Source organism: Ursus arctos, unplaced genomic scaffold, assembly GCF_023065955.2.
Source record: "Ursus arctos isolate Adak ecotype North America unplaced genomic scaffold, UrsArc2.0 scaffold_36, whole genome shotgun sequence".
NCBI classification, from domain to species: domain Eukaryota; kingdom Metazoa; phylum Chordata; class Mammalia; order Carnivora; family Ursidae; genus Ursus; species Ursus arctos.
In genome coordinates this window covers 12542259-12549146 of record NW_026623050.1, presented here as the reverse complement: position 1 = coordinate 12549146, position 6888 = coordinate 12542259, and the positions used below count along the sequence as shown (strand labels likewise).

The following is a 6888-nucleotide window of genomic DNA, read 5'->3' as shown; positions in this document are numbered from 1 at the left end:
AAGAAAAGAAACTCAGAATACATATAATAAGTAAAAATTTGAATTAGTAATTTAGAAAACGTCCCACAAAAGCATCCAAGCCCAGAAGCCCTTCATGAATGAATTGTAGCAAACACGTAAAGAAGAATTAATACAAATCCTTCAAAAACTCTTGCAAAATATAGAAAAGAAGAAATTACTTCCAAACTCATTTTATGAGACCATAATTATCATGATAGCAACCAAATAAAGGCAACAAAAAAGGGGGGGGGAACTACAGATCAATATCCTTAGATTCAAAAATCTTCAGTAAAAGGCTAGCACTGATTCCAGAAACATATAAAAAGAATTACTCAGAGTTAATTGTATATCATGATTTGAAAGAATGAATTTGGACCCCCACCTCATCCCATATAAAATATGTGTATATGGATGAGTGTGTGTGTATTTCAAGCCACATATGTAATTTCAAACGTTTTAGTAGTCACTTTTTAGTTTTTATTTTAAAAAACACTTACTGGTAAAAATTTGAATGCTTCTCTTCTAAAATAAGGAACCTAGCAAGAATTTCTGCTATTACTATTTCCATTCAAGATAGTGAAGGTTCTAGCCAGCACAAGACAAGAAATAGGAATTAAATCACCCAGATTGGAAAAGAAATGAAACTTTCTCTATTCACATTTGGCATAATTGTCTATTGAGAAATTCTCATGGACTCTACAAGAAAGCTGCCAGAACCAATGAGTTTGGGAAAATTTTTGGATGCAACATAAGTATAAAAAAATCAGTTGTATTTCTAAGTACTAGTAAAAAACAGTTTCATATTGAAATAAAAACAACCACTTCAAGTAATAACAAAAATATGAAAAATTAAGAATAAATCTGATAGAATATATGCCAGACCTGTTCACAGTAAACTATAAAACATTTATGAGAGGAATTAAAGATGTAAACAAACTGGGAGACATACCATACTAATTGTTGGAAGTCTTAATGTTGGTAGTGTGTCACTTCTTCCACATTGATACATAGAGTTGATGAAATGAAATCAAAATTCTACCAGGTACTTTATAGAAACTGACAACTTTAAAAATAAGAACAAATTTGGAGCACTTCCACTACTTTTATATAGCTGTAGTATCAAGACAATATGATACTGCATAAAGATAGACAAACAGAGCAATGTAATAGAATAGAAAATCCAGAAATTGTGTGTATATATTGAAGTAAATTTCCACAAGGACTCAAAGTCAATTCAATGGACAAAGAATAGTCATTTCAATAAATTACCATGGAAAATTAATTAGATGTCCAAATACAGAATATTTAACTTGAATCCATATTTTGCACCATATACAAAAATTAGCTAAAAATGGATCGCAGACGTAAATATAAAAGCAAAACTATAAAACATGTAGAAGTAAAACATAGGAGATCTGGGGCGCCTGGGTGGCACAGCGGTTAAGCGTCTGCCTTCGGCTCAGGGCGTGATCCCGGCATTATGGGATCGAGCCCCACATCAGGCTCCTCCGCTATGAGCCTGCTTCTTCCTCTCCCACTCCCCCTGCTTGTGTTCCCGCTCTTGCTGGCTGTCTCTATCTCTGTCAAATAAATAAATAAAATCTTAAAAAAAAAAAAAATAGGAGATCTTTGTGACCTTGTATTAGGCAAAGATTTCTTACATACAATACCAAAAGCAGCCTATAACAAATTTATTTTTTTTTAAAGATTTTGTTTGTTTCCTTGTCAGAGAGAGAGCAAGAGAAAGAGAGCACAGGCAGGGGGAGAGGCAGACAGAGGGAGAAGCAGGCTCCCCGCTGAACAAGGAGCCGGATATGGGACTTGATCCCAGGACACTGGGGTCATGACCTGCACCAAAGGCAGACGCTTAACCTAGTGGGCCACCCAGGCATCCCAGCCTATAACAAATTTAATAAATTAGACTTCATCAAAATTAAGAACTTACACTCTTTGAAAGGAAGAGAATGAAAACACAAATCATAGACTAGGAGAAAATATTTTCCTATCACTCATCTGATGAAGGACGTGTAGGTAATATATATCCACAAGTTAAATAACTCTCAAAACTCAATAATAAGATTACACAAAAATATATTGCAATAATACAATAAACTGGACAAAAATTTAAAAGATGCTTCAGAAAAGGAGATATAGAGATTGCAAATAAGTACATGAAAAGATTCACAATAATTAGTCCTGAGAGGAATACAAATTAAGACCACAATTTGATACCAACACATATTATTAGACTGTCTAAAATTTTTTAAAAAGCCATCATATTAAGTACTGGAAAAGATGTCTCATATAACTGTATCTCTTATACACTGATGGGAATGCGAAATGGTACAATCACTTTAGAAACAGTTCAGCAGCCTTTAAAAAGCTAAATATACTTCTATTATATGACCTACTCATTCCGCTCCTATTTCCCCAAAAGAAATGAAAGCATATGTCTACAAATGACTAGGACTCAAATTTTCATAGCAGCTTTATTTGTAATAGCCAAAAATTAAAAGAACCCAAATGGCCATCATCATGTGAATGGATAAGCAAATTGTGGTATGTTCCTAAAATGGAATATCTTTGATTATAAAGGAATAAGCTATTGCTACATGCAAACACATGCATGTATTTGTAAATATTCTGAATGAAGAAGCCAGAGGGGGAAAATGCTGACTGTATGGTCCCATTTGTATGAATTCTAGGATTTTCAAATTCTCTGTAGTGAAAGAAAGCATATTAGTATTTGCCTCAAGATGAACGTGGGAATGAAGCCAGGGGAGAGAGGCATCACAGAGGGCATTAGAAAGTAATTGGGGATATATTTGTTATCTTGACTATGGTGATGGCTTCACAGGTGTATGCATATGTAAAAAGTTATCAAAGTATACACTTGAAGCGTGTTCAGTTTATTAACTATCGATACCTCCACAAAGATGTTTAAAAACTATCATGAAGTCTCTACTAGAAGTTTATACTGACTATAGTTGTGTCAGGCAGAATTGTCATTTCTACTCATGTATCTGTAGATTTCAAGGAGGACCAAATAGTTGCCTTGATTAAGATCACTTATTTCCTGCCTGAATTTCAGGGTTTATCTGTTCTGCTAGGTGTTGTTATTGACATTATTTTAATTATATAATTGGTCAAATCATTTTTATTGCCAGTGAAATTATCCTTTCCAAGTATGATCTGAGTTCCCTTATAGGTTTCATTTGAAAGAAATCAATAGGGTAGCATTGAGAACACAAATCACAATATTTGATGAATTATTAAACTTAGCACCTACATTAAGCCTGGCCTTGAAAGTATGACACCAGATATCAGGAGTTAGTTAGATAGTATCTCAAATGTAAAGTTGAGAAATCATCCCTTCCTTTCCAGGGACAGGAAGTTCCTCTGATCAAGCCTTCTGCAAGTTTTACTTGAAATGTTAATAAAATTGCTTTTGTAGGCTTTGGCTGTCTCCTATTACCTGCATATTTATTTTTGCCTTCTTATGTAGATCTTGTGCCTATTAAAGAACACTGTTCAGAACATATTTCAATAGAAATCATAGCAGGAAATGCTTTAAACCATGTTACAACCCAGGGGAATATGCCACAGTCCCTAAAGTAACAGACTCTCCAGTGCCCAGTGTAGAGTAGAGGATGGAGAAGGAGTAGATTTTACTCTAAATATGATCAGTGAAAAAATATATATATACTGAAATGTTAAGAGTTATTATAACCAAGAAGAAAAATGATTGGTGAGTTTCATTTTCTTCATGTTTGTTTATCTTCTAATTTTCTTACAATAAATATAGTATTCTGTTTTAATAAGAAGAAAATTTAAAGAAACAAGTTGGAAAAACCAGAATCAACTTTCTAGCCTTTCAAATTGGTCAAGCTAAAACTATCCAGAGGATAGAAAATTTTCTCAATTGAAAAACAAAAAGAATAAAAATTAGTAAAATGCAAGCTTCTTGAAATCAGTGATGATACCTTATTTCAGTACAAATTATATTTTGTTGAGATCCATCTGTTCAGTATCAGACATTGTGATATACATGAAACCTACAAAAATTAATAAAACACCACTGCTGCTCTTAAAATTACAGCCAAATGGAGGAGACGGGTACATATACAAGTGTAGAAGCTATTCTATTGATATGCGTATTAAGTTCTGAAAATTTCTCCTCAAATTCCACTTCTTGGTTAGACCTAACTGCCATATAAGTTAACACCAACACCATCTGTTGTTGACTGGCTTTTAACTTGAATGTTGTTTCCTCTTTTTAAATGAAAGTTCGTAAGTATAAGCAATGTGGTACATGTAACAGTGGTGCTTCTCCAACATGTAATATGGTAGAGAGTGTATTAGGGGTCCAGAAATCACAGAAGCAAGAAAGGTGGGGTATGTGGAGACCATCAAATCTCTCTCTCTTGGGGATTCACAAGGCTAGAATATAACATTAATGAGTGAACAATAAATCTCGTGGGAAGATTAGAAATTTTTCTTTTTGGGAACTGAAAGTCTCAATTTTGCACCTCTAAGGATCAGTACATTTATACAGTAATGGTAAATAGAGACATAGAAGGTAAATGGTCAGGCTGAATCTCAGTCATTTTAGGATTGCCCAAGAAACTGCTAATCTTGCCAATTTAGTCTTTTTAGATTTCAGTTTTTGTAAATTTCTCCTCTGCAATTAGATAAGAAAGTATACACATGCACAATCGATTCTCATTTTTTGTGGATTCTATATTGTAAATTTGCCTACTTGCTAGAATGTAGTTGCAACCATAAAGCCAATGCTTGTGGGTTTTATGCTTGCTTCGGCAGCACATATACTAATTTTGGAATGATACAGAGATTAGCCTGCCCCTGCACAGGATGACACACGAATTCATGAAGTGTTCCATAAAAAGAAAATATTTGCAGGGTTTTCATGATCATTTGCAGACAACACAAAGGATAAAGGAAAATTTGAGTAACCTGATGCCTTCCAGCTGAAGTCAGACAAGGCCACACTCTGTCTTTTTGTTTCACTTCTCATATTGTAAACAAGTATCTTTTTCATGGTCCATTAAGTGTCATCTTTTTTGAATTTTTGTGCTTTTTGTTGATTTTGCTGTTTAAAATGACCCCCAAGTGTAGTGCTGAAATGCTTGCTGTCTAGTGTTACTGAGTGCAAGAAGGCTATGATGTGCCTGACAGAGAAATACATGTGTTAGATAAGCTTCATTCAAACATGAGTTATAGTGTTGCTGGTCTTGAGTTTAATGTTAATGGTTTGACAACATATATTAAATAAGGTATCTTTAAACAGAAATACTCATAAAACAGGGCTTTGTATTGATCAGTTGACAAGACTGTTGTGACAAGAGGCTTGCAGGAACCTACCTCTGTATTTCCCCTGGGAGCAATGATTCAGTGTTTGCTAACTCAGTGTCTGCAACAACTCAATAGAATGGAACTAATGAGAATGAGAATCATCTGTATGTTTGTATATTTGCACACACATATAGTTTATTTTAAATATACATACATACACATTACATATATACACATTTTAAATACGTATAAATAAGTATATTTCTTAAATATGTATAATATTTTAAAAATATGTATAATATATATATTTTTTAAGCATACATATACACACACACAAATATACATATTGACTAATCAGTTGACTAATATTCACCATGAAGAGTAACCTTAGTCTTCCAATTCCTGAATCAGGTTACATGCTATATGCTGTAAATTGCATTTATATGTTTATGAAAGACAATAGAACCCCTTTGAAGTTAGAATTTTCCCAGAAAATCTGGCCCTCATGACCATTGGTCTCAGGTAGACCAATTCTGACCGTAGGAGCGGTGAGCAGTTATTAGAGGAAGGCTATTTGCTTTAGCTTCAGCATTCTAGCCAAAGGATATTTTTCAGTGCCTGAGCAAAGGGAATTAGAAAAAGAAGAGGAAAGACAACTAAGAAAAAAAAATAATTAATTTATTAAAACCTCTGAGTACTATTAAATCCCCCTGACCTGAAATCAGGATATTTTTATATCCTTCTCATTATTTTTAGTATCTGTTACTGCCCTTATGGGCCTGAGCTTTCCGTCTGCCAGATGAATTTAATTGAATTCCTTGGGCTAAAAGCGAAAATCAAGAAAGATTGCAAAGATAGAAATATATATGCTCTTGAATCAAATGAAAAGGAGATCTAGGAAGAACAAAAAATAAAATTCAGTCAAGAAATACATAACTCAGACTTTGGCCAAAAACACTAGAATAAAGTCTGGCAATTTTGAAAGCTCAGGTATGTGGTTTCACTTCTATTCAGAGGAAGATGGTAACCAAATTTGGATTTTCATTCAAACTGACCTTCACTTTTCCAGTGCCATCTTCCAGAAACAACTACCTCTTCTTGAATAGATATGTGAGTAATGAGACAAAATAATGAATCCTAGAAGCATGGAGTTCAATATGGAAAACACAGGTGTGTTTTTCAGGGTGGTCTCTAATTCTTTATCTAATTAATCGAAACTTAGTCCTGTTCTGCGGCTATACTAAGGATATTAGGTGGGTTTTTAATTGTAAACTATGACTTGCCAAAAGAATGTTTTAAATTTATCCCCTACATCTTTAGAGAATGAGAAAAACCATCTATCTTCTTTAAATCTATATTTGGGGGTTTGATTTTAATTTCAACTGCCAAGAACATTGGCAAAATTGCAGTCCTGCAATACGACCATTCTAGTGACAAGAACAAAAGTGAACTCAGTGTACATACATACTACTGGTCCCATGACAAGCTCTTCATGATAACAGGGAAGTCCCTGCCTTTGCAGACATAAGAGGACCCATGACAAATGATGTGCACCAAGAGACTGACAGCTCATCT

At 34.0% G+C, this 6888-nt stretch overlaps 1 non-coding gene across 1 annotated transcript; it reads left to right on the top strand.

Moving 5' to 3' along the window:
* Positions 1-4805: 4805 nt before the first annotated feature.
* LOC113269759 (U6 spliceosomal RNA) lies at positions 4806-4907 on the top strand. Its single transcript, XR_003321569.1, has one exon. It is a non-coding gene; the product is annotated as a U6 spliceosomal RNA (small nuclear RNA).
* Positions 4908-6888: the final 1981 nt, after the last annotated feature.